Source organism: Nanorana parkeri, unplaced genomic scaffold (assembly GCF_000935625.1).
Source record: "Nanorana parkeri isolate BGI_ZX_2015 unplaced genomic scaffold, ASM93562v1 scaffold33, whole genome shotgun sequence".
Classification (NCBI taxonomy): Eukaryota; Metazoa; Chordata; class Amphibia; order Anura; family Dicroglossidae; genus Nanorana; species Nanorana parkeri.
Genome location: NW_017306301.1, coordinates 943791 through 966012, shown reverse-complemented (window position 1 = coordinate 966012; position 22222 = coordinate 943791). Strand labels below are relative to the sequence as shown.

The 22222-nt window shown below is 40.8% G+C and overlaps 1 protein-coding gene across 2 annotated transcripts in view; it reads left to right on the top strand.

The window, feature by feature from the left end:
- Positions 1–22222, top strand: part of PDE1B (phosphodiesterase 1B) — a 258702-nt gene that overhangs the window by 1122 nt on the left and 235358 nt on the right. The gene's annotated exons all lie outside the window — the stretch shown is intronic.

Sequence of the window (22222 nt, the reverse complement as noted above, 5' to 3'; positions counted from 1 at the left end):
TAATGTGCAATATGCATAGGAAATCAATTTTTCATTTTGTTAAAACGATTAATACTTATGGGTGATTGGCTATAAGAGAAGATCAAATCGTTTAAATAAAGGAATGTGATGATATTTTGAGAAGTATACACATTTCTGTGGGCTGTGTGTGTGTTTATATATAAATGTATACGACACATAGTTCAGTTCTTTAAGCATTAAGACCTGGGAAGGATTTGCTCACTGTCATGGTCTAGAATATGTGTGGTTCCTGCTGGGCTATCACTCTCTTGGTGCAATACGTATAGTAAATTTACTGCAAATAAAAATATGCTACATACTATAGATTATAGAGATATAAGCTTTTGTTTAAGCTTGCGTTCCAAATAGACCATGACTGAGCCGTAGTTTTCAATAGCAGTCAGCAGTATGCTTAGTATGCCAATATTCAAATAGACCTATTTAATAAAACATACTGCAAAGTGCAGTAAGTGCAACTGATCAGGAATAATTGTCTAAATGAACTGACTGAATTGGAGCGTAGTTTCCATGGGTTGCTGTGTTTTAATAATTAAAACTGAACATTTCCTTTGAGGGGACTGTACATAAACAGGGCATGTCATTAATACCATTCATGCCTTACATAAGGGCTTACTATGCCCTGACCAGATGGGTAGTGAGGCAAGCACTCATATATTTGCAATCATACAAAACAAACAAGTGCCACCATTATTGTAAACGGACAATCTACTAATGCCCAGAAGAGCAGTATGGCGCCAACTTGTTTCTGCATGGCATTCCTGGAATAGAGGGGTTTAACTGCAAGAAACTGAGCCTCTCTGACATTCTTCAGAATAGAAGCTTTTCTATATTTTGTATAATCCTGCAACAGTAAGCACCGTCTTCCCAACCAATGGAACACATTCATATTTACAAATATTTAATGCAAAGGCTTAAAATGTTAAACACTGTGGCGTTAACAAAGTCAGCATTTCCTCAGTACGCTAGAAAGCAGAATTGTGTCTTTGATGCGGTGTAATGTCTGGCAAAGTTCTTTATACTGGTATGCTAGAGTGACTGGAGTGTTGTCATAGCTGATTAAATAAGCGCACAGACTTGATAAATTTAGATACAGAGAACCATGATGTCGTGCTGCTGATTAATAGAGATCTCAGGGTAGGGGAATACACACTGCTCTACTATGCACTTTGCTAAAAGAACAGACCAAGGGCTCAATTCAAAAAATTAATTGCAAATTTTGTTGTAATTATTCTTCTGCTAAATCAGTAGACATAAATATACTGAGCATCGATGTTCACTGTTACCAGGACACATTGGGCATTACTGTACTGATTTCTAGAGCATGTTCTACTTATATAACCAGATCACACTTAACAATGCACTTGTCACTTCAGCAAGGATATTCCAGGCAGTGCTATTTCTAACTATATATTATGTTGCAGATATGCTGCAGTTCTGTCTTAAAAATGATCTAGTGGCTGGGCATTACTGTACTGATTTCTAGAGCATGTTCTACTTATATAACCAGATCACACTTAACAATGCACTTGTCACTTCAGCAAGGATATTCCAGGCAGTGCTATTTCTAACTATATATTATGTTGCAGATATGCTGCAGTTCTGTCTTAAAAATGATCTAGTGGCTGTAAAAAATAATGTGGTGCTTTTGCTTGTAGAAAAGGGGAATGTTCAAAACGCTTCAAATCCACAACTGTCTTTCATTATTTCCACTTCTGTAAACCAATGAAAGGTGAATTTTGGTTTGCTATGGGTTTTTGCAGACCTTTTCATTTTTCTTCTGTCTTCTGTTATAAGCCTGCATGTTTCGTACAAATCTGGGGGCTTCAAATATTTACCTATAGCATTCACTAAAGCAGGTTCTGTTGGTGGAACATATTTATGGTCTCACACGAATATTACTCTGGTAGGTTGGGCTACGGAATGCACTGTATAGTTAATAGCAAGGGATATCAGTAAATGACTAGGGCTCTCCTATTTAAACTGTTAAATGACTAGTTTCCACATCAATTGTTTTTCGGTCATTGTGATAAATACAACAAAATGTAAGAAATCATAGAAAACCATGTGTGGCCAGTTGAAAAAAGGAATCCTACATCTGAATGAATATCTCATGGGACCGCAGTAAAATCCAATAAAAAAAATCAATGGCTTTGTGGATAGCATAATACAATAATATAGAGTACAAAGTGCTGTAAATAGTTACACCATTAGAGCGCATATCTTTGGAATCAGCCAGTCTTATTCAGCAGAGCAGTGGGAAGAGCATTAATGATGTATAAAGTTCAGTAACCTATAGGGACCATTCAGAATTACATTTACGGAAGGCAGTTAAATGAAACAAATTAATTTGTTTGGGAAATTCCTTTTGGTTACTGTAGTTACTGCACTTCACAGTTTTGCTTTCCTTACTTTATAAAGGTAATGACTGCACTGGGATAAAATTCTCACAGTCTGACTGTTAACCTCTGGTTCAGGTGACAGCCCTATCTCTATAGGTGCCTAGAGACAACAGTGCTTGGTTTTTATGGGAAACAAGTAATGTGATAGGTGACAAGGGATCTGATGGAGCATTTTTTACTCCCAGCATACAGAGTACACAGAGCCAAGCGTACATGTTTACAGAGCTCTCAGAACACAATTCAGTCCGAGGGTGGTTATATCATGGCTGCATATGCAAGTACCCGCTAAAATCTATGACCCGAATATGTTGCTGTTTTCTCCAAAAGAAGTACTAGCTATGCAGAATGACATGAATGAACAGTCATCTTGCTGGAGGCACCGACCTAAACAAATTGTCATTGCTCACTAATTAATAAGTAGCTGGCATTTGTACTATATATATGTGACCAGTTCACCACTGTAAATCCTTAGCAATCACCTGCCAATAATGGGGTCACGGAGTTGTGGATTTGTTTACTAAACAACCGATCCCCTAGACAAAAATAAGAATACAAATCTGAGCAGGACTGTCAATGCTGAAGCTTGGCTGTGTTTTCTTCAGCTCATGACAGTGGGCATAGACTTAGACTCTTCTTTATACAGTGCTTAGGAATAATAAGAAAATGGAACTTAACGCTGAAATCATTTTGATCTTATGAATCCAGAATCCAGGTGTTTTTTTGGTCTGGCAAGCTAATCACAAATGTTAGACTGCAATCATAAAGAACAATAGATGTTTGCTACACTTAGACATTACAAGTATGTATGCTTGGATGGTATGGAGGAATATTTGGCGATTAGAGGTATAGCACAGTGAGAATGTACACTACCATATTATTAGTTGATTTGGTTGACATTGTTAGTATGGAGGATTTTTGCACGAAGCACTTCTGTACCTTGCACTGTTGTGTTCTTTCCTTAGCACTTAGTTAGTGCTGATTAATATTTTGGAGAAGATGAAAATTATATTCATCAGCCTATGTGCAGCAGGACATTGGGTATCAGCACTCCTTTCTATACAAATGTGGGCAAATGTGTTGTTATCCTTACAGCTCAATAAAACAATGCATTATTCCTCCTGAAAAGTGATGACATTAAGGGCTAGTTTACACCAGATGCAGTTGTGATGCATTCTGTTCAGTTTGGCAGCTACATCAAAATCGTGTCACAGTGCTTTCCAATGGGTCTTTTGGTGCTATGTTCACACCAGTGCAGTCCATTCCGATGCAGTCAGAAAAAATACTGCTTTTCCCATTTTAGCTACACCTGATCGCAACGGAAGGCATCGAAATGCATCAAAAAGTATGGAAATGCACTGGAACGCACTGGATTACACTCGAAAGCCCATTTTAAGATAAAAGGCATAAAAATTGCAGTAAAAATGTGGCGAAATGCATTGCACTGCAGCTGAAAAGACGCACGCAGTTATGGTGTGAAACAGCCCTGAAAGTAATGGTGTCATGTATATCTGCATGCCTTTGATATGTTTCAGAGTAGAGCAAAACAATTATGAAAAAGTGATAAATATTTGCATTGACCAGCGAAAGCAAAAAAGAGAGTTGTCTGAGATCAGAAAAAAATATCCACCTGCATGTCAAAGGTAGAGGCTTCCAAAGTGATACATGCTAAACTCCAAGGTCAAGGTAACATAAATGTTTCATCGCAAAATCGATCACTTTTTGAGCAACAGTGGGCTCAAAGGAAGGAGACCCAGGAGGACTCCACTGTTGAAAGAAAAACATAAAAAGCTAGACTGGAATTTGCATATTGACAAGCCACATTGCTACTGGGAGAAAGCCCTTTGGACAGTCACATCAGTTCTATGCTTACAGACCAAAAAAAAATGAAGCTTTCAGAGAAAAAAAACAAAACCATACCTACTGTGAAACATGGAGGCTCAGTTATATTTTGGGGCCGCTTTGCTGCATCTGGCACAGGGTGCCTTGAATGTATGCTAAATCTAAAAGAATTCTGCAACGAAAAGTATAGCCAAGTACTGTATTAGAAGGCTTTGTTTTAGTCGCAGGTTTTTGGTCCTCCAACAGGATAATGATCCAAAACGCACAGCTAGAAATCACCTAATAATAGCTTAGAACAATATATTGCACTATACTGAAGTGGCTTTCTATGAGCCCCGACCTCAATCCTATCAAACATCTATGGACATGTAGTCTGGAAACGATACCTTTCAAACCTGAGACAGCTGTAGCAGTTTGCTCAAGTATAGTGCACCATACTACCTGTTGACCAGTGCTAAGGTCTAATTAACAGCTACCGAATCGCTACCAGTGATTACTTCTAGAGGTTGTGAAACAAAATAATGGGTTGCATCCTATTATTTTTATCTGTGAATTTTATTTTGACTTCGGAAGTCAGAAGCATGCAATACACAAAATGGATGGGTCACAGTGTGTAATGTACAGGGTGCAGGGTTCAGGTGTGGATATCATACTGTGTGCAGGGATCAGGAGTGTATAACGCACAGAGTGCAGGGGGGGGCAGGTGTGTGTCATGCAAAGGGGGCAGGGGTCATGGATGTGCCTGCACAAAGTGAAGTGGTTAGGATTGTAAGAGTACAAGAGCTCAGATTGTGTAACATAAGAGTGCAAGGGTTAAGGGTGAGTGCAGGGGTAAGTGGCATGTAATGCACAAATCGCAGGGGTCAGTGGTATGTAACACACAGGGCGCAAGGGCTGGTAGTATTTAATGCACAAAGTGCAGGAGTGTGTAAGGGGCAGGGATGTATAATGCACAGTGCAGAGGTCAGATGAGTGCAAAATCCTCCCCACAAGCAATACTCTCTCGCACTTTTCCCCTCTCCGCAAAAATCCCCTCTCCTCCAGAAAAAAATCCAGTATTAATCTGCATGCTCATCATGCCAGCCAAATCAACTTGCAAGCCAAAATTCTCCCCAAACAATAATGCTAAAATTCTCTGCTCCTCCTAGTACAAATCTTCCCCATATGCTGAAATACCCCTTCCCTGCACAAATCTTTCCCCTCCCCTAAATCTCTCCAGGTCTGTATCCCTCCCCACCCCATGCTATTATGGTTCTCAGCACATTAGAAAAATTCCCCCCTCCTTGAATTTAAGAGATCCCAGATGCAGCATGGTGCGCAAAGGGTTGACTCCCAGGCTGCCCCTCAACTTGTGTCATGTGACATGTCAGAGCAGAGGAGAAGCCTATGTGAAAGTTTACCTCAGATATGAATTCTATCGACCAGTAGCATGGAGGGCAGGCACAGCATTGGAACCCTAGGGCACCTGGCAGAAGTTGTGAGGCACATGGCCTGGGTGCCTGGTGCTAGCTACACCCCTGGTGTGTGTTGCTTTAAAGCACACCATTTATTGTAAATGGGCTGCCAACACACCCTAACCAATGAAAAAATGTGCATGACCATTTTTCAAAATGTATCTCACCGCAATGTATGTTGTGCTCTGCTTCATATGTTGTATTCTACTGTACAGTGCATTGGGGTGCCATTTAAAGTGAATGGCACTGCAACATGCCGCACACAGAGAGGGTGTGTTGGAATGCGTTATGGCAATGCATGTTAAAGCAGTTTTTTTGTATGTATATGCATGAGTGCACGCATGTTTTTTGTTATAAAGTTCTATATGATATCCTCCCTTGAGCTTAAGAAAGATTGTTATGTTCAGAATGTGGACAGTCTTCAATATACAATCACATTGTGTATTTTGTTTATTTGTTGACAGCTACGATTATTGCACAATTAAGTAAAAACATTAGAACACTATTTTGTAAGAAGACTGCAACAGATGTGACTAGCCTTAGTGTTATTAAAATTAAATTAAAATAAGTGCGCATTGCCTGGAACAGAGCCGATTTGTATCTGCTGTTTTTAGAAATTGATGCAGACGCTGAAGTATAAAGTCCCTTTGTAAGACCACAGTCTGAAAATAAAAGAGTTTACTGCCGCACATTCAATTTCAATACATTTCACTGAAAATCTTTAGATCACTGACACCTTGGAAAATTGGGTTTATTAGCGGCACTTTTTTTTTCTGTCTACTGAGAGATCAATAATTATACTTATACGTTGTCATTGGCCTCATTTGTTCACAAAAATGTCATGTCATTTCATGTGAGGAATCCTGAAGGTTAAAAGTATACAGACCTCTGAAATCCATTATGGAAGTGCTTGTAGATATGTGACATATCCTGATAAATACGTATATCTGCTTTGACTTGTTTTAGTACGGGCTTAGCTTTTTATCATCTTCTGTATTTATTAATTTGTACACTAATTGATGCCTTTTTTTTAATTTCACTCTATTTTACGTTATTTTGACGTTTTAGAAAATGAAATACTTTCCTATCTGTGATTCTAGTATGTTTAAAAGAAAGCTATAGGCTTTTCAGTCATCCTGACTGCAATAGGGACCTATCCAGACCTACTTTTCAGGGGTGCATGATGTGGAAAGAATTGGGATCCATTTAATTACAGCGGTTACATGAAGCTTTGGTGTAGTGTTCACACTGCTAACTGACAGCATCGTTATCTATCAAAACAGAGCTGTCACTTAAAGTGGGAGGATTTAGAGTAGAACCTTCCAGTGCAGGTGATACAGAATTAGGTTTGGTCTAGTGTTCTGGGTTGATTTAGGGGTTAAGTTAGTCTTAGGCACAGGAGCTAGGGGTTAAGGTCAAGTGCTAGCCTTAACTTTTTCTTTGCCATATGCTTATGCATTTGGTGGTTGGTGGAAAACTGCTTTTTCATTTCATCCCCTCCCCACTTTGCCAGTGAATTTTCATTAAAAGGCACCCAGGTTCCGACATACCCACTGAGACACCTTCCGGGTTGGGTTACAGGGTGTGTATGTTTCTGCTTTTGCATCCTATGTGGTGCACACAACGTCCATAGAGCCAGTTTCATCTGGATTGGAAATAGAGGTTGTTTATTGTACAGATGCAAGTGGAATAAATGATACTTTTGGAAAATTCGGTGTGTTAGCAATTGTATTTTGGCTGTACCAACTCTGGGAGAGAGACTATCTGGGCACTAGGTAAAGTGCCGAAGAAGTGTATGAAGAGTGAGCTGTGCTTCTTTGTCCGTGTGATTAGAAATAGTTAGCTGCAGATCCCACCTATTCCCTGTGCAAACAGAATCACAGGACTCAGAAAACCTTCTGCAGCAGCATGTGAGCACAGGACATTCACAAGCTTTAGGGCAAAATGCATAGGTATTTTTTGCACTTACTGAACAGATATAACAAAACACTTTCAATGGTATGTTTACCAGACCAAAAAGCAGCAAAAATGAGATCTTCATTGTTATGGTTTACATACACTTAAAAAAATGAACTCTCATGAAAATGTTTTCAACTATTATTTTTTCTTAACCCTTGCAGTGGGGCTACCCCTGCACTGCAAGAGTTACATGTTCATTTTCCTCTAGGGACAAAAATAAAAATGTTGCACTGACCTGGCCTGTGAGTCATCATGTCCTATACAGTGTATTGGATGTGAGGATGCAAAGGGAAATTTCATTGCTGGAGCGGAGGAGGAGACCGGCTGAAGGGACTGGTCTAGCAACCATGGTTCAGGTGTGTATATCTTATTTGGGACGCTAGACAAAAACAAGCACTTAGTACCCCACTGCAAGGGTTAAGAATAATTGTTCTTTGTTACCCAAAAGGGACCAAGCACATGTATCACTTCATCCCCTTTAAAACCATCCTGCTGTTGTTAAGCAGCATGGTTGAGCTATTTACCCACCTCTGTCCTGGAGACCAGTGCTGCCATTCACAACAGATCACATAGCCTGCAGGCTGTGTCCATCTGTGGAATGAATGAACAGGCAGCACTGTGGGGCTGTGTCATACAAAGCATCGGCTCGGACAGCGTGCATCTTCTTTCGTAATAGTAAAACATCATTCTGTGCTGCAGGGCTGTGTGATCTATCTGCTGGGGCTTTGTACATTTACAAGAAGCAGCCACAGATAGACACACCGTCCTACAATGCTAAATTATCTTTTACTCTTGAGAATCAACGATCAGTGCTGCAGGGCTATGTGACCGAGCTGGTGGTACCCTGTATGTTCACTAGCACCTGGCAGCTGTATCACTCAGTCCTGCAGCGTTGAATGTTAATTAATAATAGTAAATGAATAATCAGCTTATGTAGGGGGCAGAGGCTCTGTGTGGGCTGCACCTCCCCCCACAGGAACACACCCATATATTGGGCTTCAGACAGGGGTGGAGCTACAGTCACTATTACCATAAATAAGGAGGTGCTTTTAATCCGCAATAGGGCCACTGAAGTCTGAGGCCTTTGAGGCATCAATACCCAGGTCAGATTTAGCAGCATGTGTTGATTACCTAATAATTTGCATACCTACATTATTTTTAGATTTTTTTAAGAATAGATAAGGCTTTTTGGTACACTGTTTTAATAATTTTAAAAAACCCTGTTTTTTTTACTATAGGCTGGCAAATGAGCAAACATATTTTTTTACATTTCTATTGCTTTGTTATTTTGTTTAATACTGTAATTGTATCTGACAATTACAAGTATTAAACAAATGAGCTGCAGATGCCATTGCAATCTGATGGCAGCAGTGTTCATCTGCAGGATGGAGGCTTTTATATTCCTAAAGAAAGCTCCAGTCTGCATGTGATCACTATGTCATAGCTGGCATAAAGACTGCATGATTCGTATTGGCATGATGGTGGGGATATCAGTTCAGGGGTAACATTGCTGGAGCTCTAGCTACCATGGGAGCAGGTGTTCAGGTAAAGATATACAGATTTTTTTCGTAGGAGTCTCCATTATTAGAAAAGCAGACAGGGCAATCTGCAACACAAACAGTGATTGCTGAACAGTGTGCTGTTTACTGGGCATTCTGGTTTGACACATTGTGGATCGGATGGACAAATTGTTGGGTGGGGCTAGGGAGGGTCCAGCTGTCACAGTTCACATTGATGCTAATGACAAGGGCATGCTTACAAAAAGATATCAGGGATTTAGGTACCAAGCTAAAGAAAAGGACCTCCAAAGTAGTATTGTCAGGAATGCTGAATGAAACCATGAGCAAACCAGAGGCAGTGGGAGCTGAGGAACTGATGTAAGAAGAAGAGGTTTGGGTTCATGACTACTGTATACCGTCCAGTAAGCCAGTTGGAGGCACAGAGGATAAAGGTGGGTATAAAAGGGGAAGAGAACTCAAAACAGGGCAACTACATTAACCAAATCCAATGCAGGAAGTCTGGCTATGATGCTATTTGTAGTCCAATAGTGAGCAATAATAAAATACAAAAGGTTAGTAAAACATTTAAAAGTATGTTTACAAATTATAGAAGCCTGGCTAACAAAATTAAACAGCTAGAAAGTCTGCTACTTGAAGAGGATTAAGGTCTCGTTCACACCTAGGCGTATTGCATATGCGAGACCGTCGCACGTTTTTTTTACCGCGATTCGCGGTAAAAAAGTCGCGTGACCGTCGCGTGTTTCCGAAGGCTACTTGGCTGCATCCCAATGGAAACACGCAACAAAACGGCCCAAAGTAGTACCTGTACCTTTTCAGGCGTGGGCCGTTTTGTAGCGCGTTAGGGACGGGCGGAAATACGCCAAGGTGGGAACGAGACCATTAAATACAATGGGATTTATATTTTTGATTGTTGTGTAGAGCGTTCGTCGAGCGTAGAACGCGCTACAAAACGTGCGAAACACCTGCAGGTGAGCATAGGAACCCCAGGACCTAGTTCCAGCGCCACCTGGAGGTGCTATGGTTCCTGACACAGGGTAGGAAGAAGAGGGGGAAGGGTATTCCTGTATGTTAGGGAGACCATTCGTCCCTGATTTCCAGTGACAGTCCCCAGATTGAGGAGACCATCCCCGGACAAATTATGTTCCCGGGAACATAAAATAATGGAAAACATTTTTTTTTATACTCACCTGATCCCTAGATCCACCGACAAGCGCAGCCTCCTGTCTCCCATGCTGTCAGAAGCTGCATACAGCGTGTGCTGGTTACTATTTATGCAGCTTCTGAGAAAATACGCTATTAGCTTAGCAGGGAAGCCATCTGCGCATTTAGCGTAGCTCCCGCTGTCAGAAGCTGAATACAGCACGCGCCAGTTTAAATAGTAACGGGTTCACGCTGTATCCCTTCTGCATGGGAGAGGGAAGAATGAGCTCAGAGAGGCACAGAGCTCACACGGACAGTTTGGACAACCCAGGCGATGGTAAATTCTGCCTTCTCCCCTCTTTCTTCATAATCACTACCTGATCTGTGGTTATTACTGGATGTCCCAGTTTAGGGGCCCCCAGTAATAGCCCAGTGACAGTTGATCCCAGCGTGCACTGGGATCGGCTGTCACTCAGGGCTTATAATGAACGTGAAAGGTTATCACAGCCATTATAAGGCCTGCACAGCCAGCTACTGCTATTACTGAATGCCTCTATACAGAGACACTCAGTAATAGCCCTGTAGATGCTGGGATCTCATGATTCCAGCATTTACAGGCTGGCTGAGCATGACAGGTGTGTGATTGCTGATACCAATCACACTCCTTCCATTTAAAACTGTATTGCATTCTGTCAGGGCCAGCGCTTCCTTGCCCTTCCTCACAGAGGCAGCAGCCATTTTAAATATAAGTTAGGGCGGCCTGGGTGGCAATTGCCCCGCGGCCCAGCCCGCAGCTAGTTATGACTTAAGGCAAAGTTTCTTAGCATTGTTTCTAAAGTGCAGGTTGTTAAGATTTCCTCCTATGAGCACAGGCGTGTCTTTCATTAAGATTGATGGCTTGGTCAGAATAATAGAAACACTGATGGATCCAAATGTGCTTATGAAAGGTTAGCTTGCTTTAAACTCCTGCATTTTGGCGGGAATGTTTGGGCCAACATTGAGGCAATGCTGTAAATATTTGCATGCAGCTGGAGCATTCATGTTTATTTCACAATATCCCAAATCTCACAGGTTGATTTGTCATTATCATTTGTCATTTTATTGTATTCCTCTAATCATGCACCCCATTGACAAATTATTGCTCTCTTTAATTTGGAGGATTCGATTATGTGTATTTTTTTTTTTCTATTTTTATCTATTTGTATTTATATTTTTAAAATCATGAGATTTAAGCGATCCATTTATTCAATACCCTTATATTCATCTAATATGTCAGTAATATATATATGTTGTTGTTTTCTTAGTCATTGTACATACTATCTATTGAACAATGTGTATTCATTGTCTGTGATAGTTATCATGGCTATCGAGGGTCAAAAACCTCCTCCTCCCTTCATTTTCATTTGTCAGTGTCATCGCCTGTGACATCACTCTGTCTCCCTGAGTGGGCAAAGGGGTCCGTGACTTCCAGTGGGCGAGGCGATCCGAGGACCGTTCGTTCCTACGCCAACTGAGAGATTTGTACACGCCACAAATTGGTGGGGCTTATGACTACTAAGGATGGGCTCGGGTGTGTTCGCAACTCCACGTGCCGAGCCCGCCAGGAAGCTGACAGCGCGCAGCGCCAATCACAGGTACTGAGACATTTTCCCGGCCCGCAGCTGCAGAGAGCGGGAAATGTCTCAGTGCCTGTGATTGGCGCTGCGCGCTGTCAGCTTCCTGGCGGGTTTGACACGTAGAGCTGTGAACACGCCCAAGCCCATCCTTAATGATTACTAGTCATGATCCACCTGTCAGCTAGAGGGTTTACTGATTGGCTGTTAAGGTTAGGATCTGAGGAAGGGGCGTGGCCCCAGAAACGCGTTAACCCAGGCATAGTGTGCTGCTACACAGAATCGGTCATCTGTTTGCAGCTCTAACATGCTATGTTTTATTTTGTTAAGACTGACGACCAACTTCTGACTTTGAAGGCTTACTGTCATCTGCTCTTTTTTGAATATCATTCTATCTTTTGCTATTGCTCAATACAAATCATCTACACTAGGCAAGGCGCCCCCTGTTTTTGTTTATGTTTCATCAGATACTACAGTTTCCCTGACTGATGTGGGGCAGCTATCTGTAGAACTCCTGCGTGCATACATTTCCAGTGGAGTGGTCGTCTCTGGCGCTATTGGCTTTTATTTTCGTGTGGTCTGTCATTATATCAACAATTAAAAAATACACCAGACACCAGTTATGGGAAAACTAATAGCCACAGGTTTATTGACATGCAATATAACATATAAAAAATGATGGTCCGGAAGTAACAGATCAATGGACTGCACTTCAGGATTAAATACGGTAGGAAGTTCTTCAATCCTAAATTTTGCTGTGCACAGACAGTGTGATGCAATTGTCACAAATGCATTTGCTCCTTGGTCAAACTTTCTGAAACATGACCTTGAGAATGTTGATTTTGTAGCACTTTCGGTAGATGCTTTAATTCATGGCCACGTGAAGTTGCTGCCTATTGTGGTTCGCTACTTCAGGCTAGGTCCACACCTAGGCGATTCAGATGCTGAGCTGTTTTTGCACGTTTTCGATCGTGCGACTGTTCATTGTAAATCGTGCGATTGTCGCGCTTTTTTCACTGCATAGAGATGTCTATGGGACCCGAACCGCGCAACAACTGCCCGAAAATAGCTCCTGTACCTTTTCGCGCGGCAAGCGATTTTGGTTGCGTGACAAGCCGCAAAGGTTGAGCAGTCTCCATTGACTTCAATGCGAATCTGTGTTTTGCGCAATATGGTGCAACTCAAACCGCGCAATAAATCGCCCAGGTGTGCACCGGCCCTCAAGGTACAAGAGGAAAGCACTTCTGTGGAGACAAAACTTCTTGATTTGGTTGCACTGAAAGGTGAAATAGCTGAACTTATAAAAATGTTTTCAACTATAGGGGCCGAACGGCAGTAAGTGAAGTAAGTGAATAGCCGAATGCTCGGCTATTCTGCCCGCTACCTCTGAGGTAGGGAGCAGAATAGAAAAAGAGTGAAATGAAAACAAAAAGTTGCAAAATAATTTAAAAAATGTAAGAAAATAGAAAAACTAAAAAACAAATGAAAAGTTAAATGAAAAAAAAAATAGTAAACAAAAACAGCTGGCAAAGATGCCAGCAAAAGAAAAACAATTGGGCGGAGCTATCAGTGACAGCCAGCTCTGCCCAACTGCTTCCTATTGGCCGGCACCTGCCAAAGTCTTCTAACAGGTCCCGGCCAATGAATAACAACTGGTCGGAGACATCCGTGATGTCACGGCCGGCTCCGCCCAGTTGTTATTGTTTAATGACAGATCAGCGTCCCTAGTGCATTTGGGGATACTGATCTGTCAAAGCAAATGCCTTTGGCTCAGCTGAGCCGCTTGGTCGTTTACTTCGGCTGCTGTACAGGCTATTGTGAATAGCCCATACAGCAGCCCTTCAGTTCGACTGAAATTGAAGGGCAGAGGTGGCGATGAGAGCCGAAGGATCAGCCGAAGCTACATCTGGATCCTTCGGCTCTCTAGTAAATAACCCCCTTAATGTTAAATTGGGGAAGATCTGGGGTCTAATTGTTAAAGGGGGGCTTTTTCCTCTCAGTGACCAATGATGGTGGGCATATTTGTCCCAGCTGACCATTAATAATGGGCATTTTTCCTCCCACTGACCAAAAGATATTTTTTCTCCCACTAACATTTTTTCTTCTTCCACTGACTAATGAGGAAGGGCACTTTTTTCAAACACCACCCTCCTCCCCATTTCCCTGCCGGCTAGCTTCCGCAGCCGACAGGTGAATGTAAGCAGTTGGGAGCAATAGCCAGACAGCTATTGGCTATTTCAAATTGCAATAGCCAGTAGCAGGATGGCTATTGAAACACTGCCTATTAAGCAGAGGAGCAGACCTGAGAAAGCTCTCTCTCAGATCCTCTCCTCTGCGCTGTGGGCGTGTGCAATAGCGAGCCTGCTATTGGCTATTGCAATTTGAAGTAGTCAATAGCAGGCTGGCTTTGCTGGTTGCTTGAGAGTGCCGGTTGCTTGAATGCCAGATAATAGGGAGTTTACTGTATATGTGTACTTATTTTACCATCCCTAAACCTCCAGCACACCAAAAATCAAGCTGAAAATAAGAAAAAAGTATGTTGTGTTTTATGCCATTACAAATAGAACAACGCTCCCATATGTCATGGAAATTTGGGGAAGGTGTTCTGTAGTTCAGCAGGGGAGAACTGCCAACGCTGACATTACTGCCTGGATGCTAGACCGGTCCCCTCAGCCTCTTCTCCTCTGAGCTCCATCAGTCTAAACCCCCGCTGATGTCATCACGTCAGATACAGTCCATTCACTTGCATTCGACGTAAGAATGCCGAGGGACATATCACAACTGGAACGGAGGTGAAAGAGGTGAGCAGTCACTGCCACAGGACCGAGGATCAGGTGAGCGTATCTTCTTTATTTCAGCCCCTAGAATAAGAAGAGCAAGCAAACCCTTGCAGTGTGGGGGTAGCCCACTCCACGGGTTAACGTTTGGCATTTGTGGAGTTCTTCTTCAACCTTTGGCAGGCTCAACATGTATTATTCTTACAGTTTTTACAGTCATGGGACTTTTTTGTCTTGAAAGTAACATATTTGGCATGAAAATAATACTGAGGTGATTCTAAAGCATTCCATTTTCTGTGCTGTGTGGGGCAAACTTCTCACAGCAGATGTCAGGGGTAGGCAACCTTGGCCCTCCAGCTGTGGTGAAACCACAAATCCCATCATGTATTCTCCTGTGGGAGTCATGCCTGTGGCTGTCAGAGTCTTGCAATGCCTCATGGGACTTGTAGTTCCACAACAGCTGGAGTGCCAAGATTGCCTACTCCTGTACTAGAGTATGTCTCATGTGTAGCGAAACTGCACAGTTCACCTGCAGCTGTCACCCTGTAACAGGAAATGCCTGAACAAGGACCTTCATGGCAGTGTCACAGGGCATTCTTCTCATTACAGTTGTACATACAAATAGTTTAAAAACCAATTTTTTCAATCCCATGAACATGTTACAGTTTACATGAGATTTTTAGTGATTGGGTTTAACTACTTTAAAGTGTATCTCCACTTTTGCAGCCAACAGCCAAATTGGAATAACACCTATATCAGGGCTCAAAATTTCAGGTCCTGAGCTACTAGCCAGGCCTTCGAAGTTACTCGCCACCAGTTGCCCTTCATAACACAAACAAACACACACAGGGCACAACGTGCACACAGCACAACACACATACAGCCACAGCACAACGCACAGGACATTACACATACAGCCACAGCACAACGCACAGAGCATTACACATACACATTTCATCTGAAATACATTTTTAGTATTTGCACATGTCTAATAATATGCGTGTGAGGGGGGGCTGTACAGAGGCTTCCCATTCATTCAGACACTGACACTGATAGTAAAATATTTACTATCAATAGTTTCTGAATGGGGAGGAGCCTCTGTACTGAGTGCAATTTCCCATTGAGGAAATCCAGCTGTAATGTAAATCACCATCTGTTCATTCATAACTGGGGTCACATAGCACTATGTGTCCCCAGTTATTTACAAACACCGCAGTGATCAGACGATCGCTCCAGTGTCTGTCCTTCTCACACGGAGGATCGATAAATATCATTGATATTTACCCATCCTCCGCTCTGCCTCGCACAGAGCCACTGTCATCCTGAAACTGACAGGATGACAGCGGCTCCGATCTCCTCGCCGCTCGGCCATCCTGACAGCAGGCAGCGCTCCCTCCTGCGACCCCGGACGGACGAGGGAGCGCTGTCATCATGTCGGTGAGGAGGAGAGAAGCCGCCCCGAGGAGTGCCTGACTCAATGGCTTCATTTTTAAAACGTTGCTGTTTACCTTTTCAATTGCTTTTTACTTGTTTTCAGGGTTTTTCCTTCCTAGTCCCCCATATATAATGTTAAGGGGGGGGGGGCTGTGGGAAATTAGGTTTACTCTAATTAACCCTGTGCTGGCAGATTTAATTATCAGTTGTAAACTAGATTTGAACAGGGTAGGTCCTTATATTACATATAGTTTTGGTAGATATGAAGGTGATTGTACAGAGATCATATGGTCAGATTGTAATGTGTATGGTGAGCATTACATATGAAGTAGAGGTGGACAAATTAATATTGACACTTGTTAGAAACTAGAAAACGTTTGTTCTCACTGACAACAGTAAAAATGCTCAGAAAAGCAGCAGCCAGTTGCATTCAATATGTTTTTATTGGTTAGACAGGACATAAACGTACATTCAGATTGGGCCTGGACAAGAGATCAGAATGGAATACTTTTACATATTAAGTAGATAATACAGGGTGACCGACGGGAGTCGGACATTTTTAGAACAGGTAGTACACAGTAAGTGATGATGGGAGGGGGACGAGCTAGGTGTCTTTTCCTCCCCACTGGAATGCCAATTCAGTCACAATGAAGCAGTGGACATTACAACATTGTTTGCTTACGACAGGTTTGTTCGAAGTGGACAGTCTATCACAGCAACGCAGCGGCTATTTCGTCGAGAATTCAATGTTGGTCGACACAGGGCCATTCCCAGTCGCAACACAGTCCTCAAGTGGGTTGAACATTTCAGAACAACTGGAATCAGTGAGAACCATTTTACAGAGAGATTTAAGATTCCCTCCATACAAAATGCAGGTTGCTCAACCGCTCAATGTGGGAGATTACTAGCAACAAAAAGACTTTGCTGTGCGAATGCACGTGATCTTAGTTCTCACTGAATCACGACTCAACCCTAACTCACTTGCATGTCTTCGAGCAGACCGTCCCGGGTCCTAACCAGTGCCTCTCTCACCCGTGCAATGTTTTCCGGCGTCCTTGCAGTGCGGGCGGGGCTTGGTGGCTTCCTGTTCATAATGTTTCCGGTTGTTCTGAAATGTTCAACAAACCTGAGGACCGTGTTGTGACTGGGAACGGCTCCATGTCAACCAACATTGATTTCAACTTTGAATTCTCAGCGAAATAGCTGCTGCGTTGCTGTGATAGACTCAGCACAAAGCTGTCGTAAGCAAACAAACGATGTTGTAATGTCCATTGCTTCATTGTGACTGTATTGGCAATTCAGTGGGGGGGGGGAAAGACACCTAACTCGTCCTCCTCCCATCACCACTTACCGTTTACTACCTGTTCTAAAAACTTCTGATTCCCGTCGGCCATCCTGTATAACAGGGAATTACACCACAATAACTTGTTCTAATGGGGTTGGACCAATGGTTGGTAAAGCAATAAGTATCTTTTATTATGTGTTTAATTTCAGTTGATTTATTCAGGTGTCTGTGACCTGGAGAGGGTCAGCAAAGGAAGTCTAATAGATTCACAACTGGATTAGCGTTCTTCAATCTGCATCTTGAAGAAAGGAAAAACAAAACAAAAAAAAAAGCTCCAGACATTTTTTTGGCACACTGTGTTCCCAATTCCAGGAATTTGTTCAGCCTTAAAGTGTATCTAAACTGAAGAGCAGCTTATTAGTCCTTCAATGTGGTGGCTGCATTTGTTTTCCTTTTTACGGCTTTTATGCTTTTCAATTTACTTGATGATCCTGCTAGTAACACACTTCCTGTTCTAGGGTGACAATGCTCAATAACTGTATTGTATCTCTGGAGGAGGAGCGTTGTCACTCTAGAACAGGAAGTGTTTTAGGAATACAGAATCAATGGAAGAAGGGTCATCAGAACTCCATGATAAAGAAATCAATGTCAATTTATTTACATAGAGCCACATAGGTCAAAGAAAGTCACAGTTTTGGGCCACGCAGGGTCCTTTCCTTAAGGCAACAAGCACCCTCCCTTGTTATTTTGGTCAGTACGCTGTATGGAGTGCGCTTTTGGATTGTATTATCTAACAATATTAGGAATACAGAACACCTTCCCCCCTTCTAATGTCTGTAACATGGCTGGGAGGTATTCTGTAGTCTACAGGGAAAGGATTTCAAAAGATATATACACATCAAAAATTTTACTTAAAATAATTTAGATATTTTTATACTATTAGTATATTTTTATATACTAATGGATCGTATGTTGTGTTACATTTCATTTACATATCAATAAACAGTTTTCTACACCATAAAATAAGCCACATATTTGTTATCACCTGAGCCTTAAAAGAGAACTGTGGGGTAACTTTTCTTTTCCCAAAGTGCTCTTTAGGTCATGGGAGGACATATACTAATGACCTCCCATGACCCAAAGTATATGGGCCGCTACATACCCAAAACTCAGTATATAGCGAGCTATTACCAGCTGTATGCTGTGAGTGCCGCAGCCGGGACGGATTCCGACAATACTGTTGAGATCCACCCCGCTGGCTGATTGACAGCCGGCACTGCCTCTCCAGTGTGCCCGCCTCCGTCTGTTCCTCCAGTCAATGCTTCAGGATCGGAGAGGGGGAAATCCCTGTGGGGAGCAGTGTCTGACAGACACCACTCTCTGCAGGGAGAGCATTGGGAAGTGAGCGAGCGGCTGTATGTTTTCTCTCACTTCCCGATCAATAGAGCCGACATGTGAGAGTTTAATGTCACACGTCAGCTCTAACTATGGGGATGAGATTCATCCCATAGTTCTCCTTTAAGTAGGATATACACACTTCAAATTTCAGCTGGTTTTTGATGAGCTGGACAAAATTCCCTGCATGGATGCCACTGTCGACACCCTTCCAGCCGCATCCCACGATCAACCTATTAAAGGAGCAGGTTGGAAATTCTTGGCCAGCAGCCAATCCAAAAAAACAGCACGGATTCATCCATCAATGCTCAAAAGCGTTGATGGAGGAATCTGTTCTAGTTTTTTTTCATTCAGCCTGCCAGCTGAACGAAAAACATATAACCGTGTATGTCCAGCTGTAGGGGCCACAACTTACATTTCCACTGCAGTACACTGTGCTTGCAGTGCCGATTAGTTTGACTGGTACCCAACGCACCAAGACAACACAACTCCAACACACATGCGTTTGAGTGTACCATAACATATTGTAACATGTTCTGGTGCGCTGCCATGCCAAAAATAAGGCCCATTTTTTTGACATTTCCTTGAGTCACCAGCCTTAATGCAAAGCACAATACCACTCATGTGCTTTAACCAGGATGCCAATCAATATGCAGTCTGGCATTTGTATAATTCTGCAATAGAATGCAAATGCAAAGTATATCAGATGATCTTCTCTTAAATGGTTGGACGTGTGTTTGCAGGCTGTTGCTTAGCAACCCATTGAAAGCCACAGTTATCTGTGATTTAGAGACAAATACAGTGTATATATATAGATCTATATCTATATATATATCTATATATATATATTGCCAATCAATATGCAGTCTGGCATTTTTATAATTCTGCAATAGAATGCAAATGCAAAGTATATCAGATGATCTTCTCTTAAATGGTTGGACGTGTGTTTGCAGGCTGTTGCTTAGCAACCCATTGAAAGCCACAGTTATCTGTGATTTAGAGACAAATACAGTGTATATATATAGATCTATATCTATATATATATCTATATATATATATATTTATAGATCTATATTTATAAATATAGATCTATATATATATATCTATATATCTTTTCTCTGCAATATTTTAGAAAGGCTTCTAATATTTATATAAAACCATTTGTCACAAGAAAAAGGATATATTGCACATATATTTATTTTTTATTTCTTCCTCAATGACACATTTTTATTTAATATTTTAGAAAGGCTGTATAGTAGGAAAACAATCTATAAAATACCTATTATGATAGACAGAACACTAAATCCACAGGAAGGCAAACAGCATCCTTATAAAGGATGGTCTAATTTTCTCCAATGGGAAAAGTAAAACATTTTCCTGATTTCCTAAGGCAATTGAATATTCCCTGGATCAGCAATTTGTGGTATTAATCGTGTGATTATCTTTTGCAAAATGTATACATTTATTGTACTGCTGTACAATACTAAATACGTCATATAGTCAGTCAAAGGGTTAGGTTACACACAAGCATTCCTGCACTTCTTGAATATTTTTCTGCATAACATTTTTTTTTTTTTTTTATACTTTTCATGCTCAGAACTTGAAAATGTTTTTTTTTTACTAAAATATGTTTCTTTTTTGTTCTCAATATGAATATTTTAATTTCAATTATCATTTTTAATTTCAATTTAATTTCAAATCATATTTTTGATTTCAATTGTTAGGTAAACAAAAGGAGCATTTAACAGCACTGATCAGTTTTCTTTCCCTTGATTTTTGTTTACAGATTTGATTATCTTTTGTAAAATATATACATTTATTCTATTGCCGTACAATAATAAATATGTCATATAGACAGTAAAAAAAGGTTAGGTTACACACAAGCATTTCTTAATTTTTTTTTGCATTAAAAGAAACATTTTTTAAAACTTTTTTCTATGCTCAGATTTTGATTTTTTTTTTTACAAAAATAGATGTATTTTTTTCCAATATGAATATTTTAATTTCAGTTATTATTTCAATATAATATGAATTGTTAGATATATGAAAGGCACATTTATCAGCATTGTTAGGTAAACAAAAGGAGGTAAACAAAATTGATCAATTTTCTTTCCTTTGATTTTTGCTAACAGATTTGATTTATTAAAAACAAAACAAAAGTGACTTATTCAGATTACATTAAAAAAAACAATACAATATTCATGCACACATGTCTAGCTTTAGAAAACTGTATTGAGTCGAAGTTTCTCTCGTCCTGTTTCCATACAATTGGCAATTTTGGAAACCTTACTTCAGCTACAGATGTGGCCCATATCAATCTACCAAATGCTGTTTCCATTGTTTCTGAGTGACCAAATGATCAACATTTGAGTGGCACAAGGTTGGAAGCACCAATGGCTGGAATTTTGGTGGCTTTGATAAATCTTTTACTACAATTTTGATTGTCTGGTTGCTTGAAACTGGAATTTATTTATTTTTAAATGCAAAAGGCAAATCGTGAAAGTTTGTATGCAAAGGTTACAAAATTGCTTTGTGAATATAATAATTCAATCATTTCTAATTCGTTTTGATGCATTTTTACTACAATTTTGCTCTTTTGGTTGCTTGAAACTGAAAAATATTGTAATAAAAAAAAGCAAGAGGCAAATCGCGAAAATTTGTACACTATATAAAGCTTACAAAATTGCTTTGTGAATATAATAATACAATAATCTTTAAATACATAATTATCTGTAGAATAAACATTTCACAAATAACATTTCTTCAACTCTTTTTTTGTTCCATAAACTGCTGTTTTTTTTATTATTAATTACAATCTTGTGGAGTTGATAAGATAAATAAGTAGATGCTGCTCACTGTATTCTCACTTTGCAAGGTGAATGGAAATAAATAAGATGTACCCGTCATCACCCGATGAACACTCTGCTATCTGGTTGATTTAATGTCTGTAGCTTTATCTTATTTACTAAGCTCAGTGAACATTCATTTTGCTAAGTGAACAGCTTCTATTCTATAGGAAAACTACCTCGTTGTGTCATCCATTTTATACACATCATGTGCGTACAGGTTATTTACACATGATGGCAAAAGAAAAGGCAGAAATGCACATATGATGATGCAAAATATTGTATGTGTTAAACATGCCAGCAGCATGGGGTAATAATTGAATCCCCTTCTTATATAATCCATACCCATGATGTCAGGTCTATTCCATCTGTGGATGTGCAGTGGTCTTGGTGCAATGCAGGTTTATAGTGATCATCATATTGTCTGTTTTTATATGAAATGTCACACTGCCATGACAGATGCACGTGGCACCTTTGGGGTTTGCGTCGCTCGTTATAAATCATATATAGATCCCGCCAGGAAGATGACTAACAGAGAGG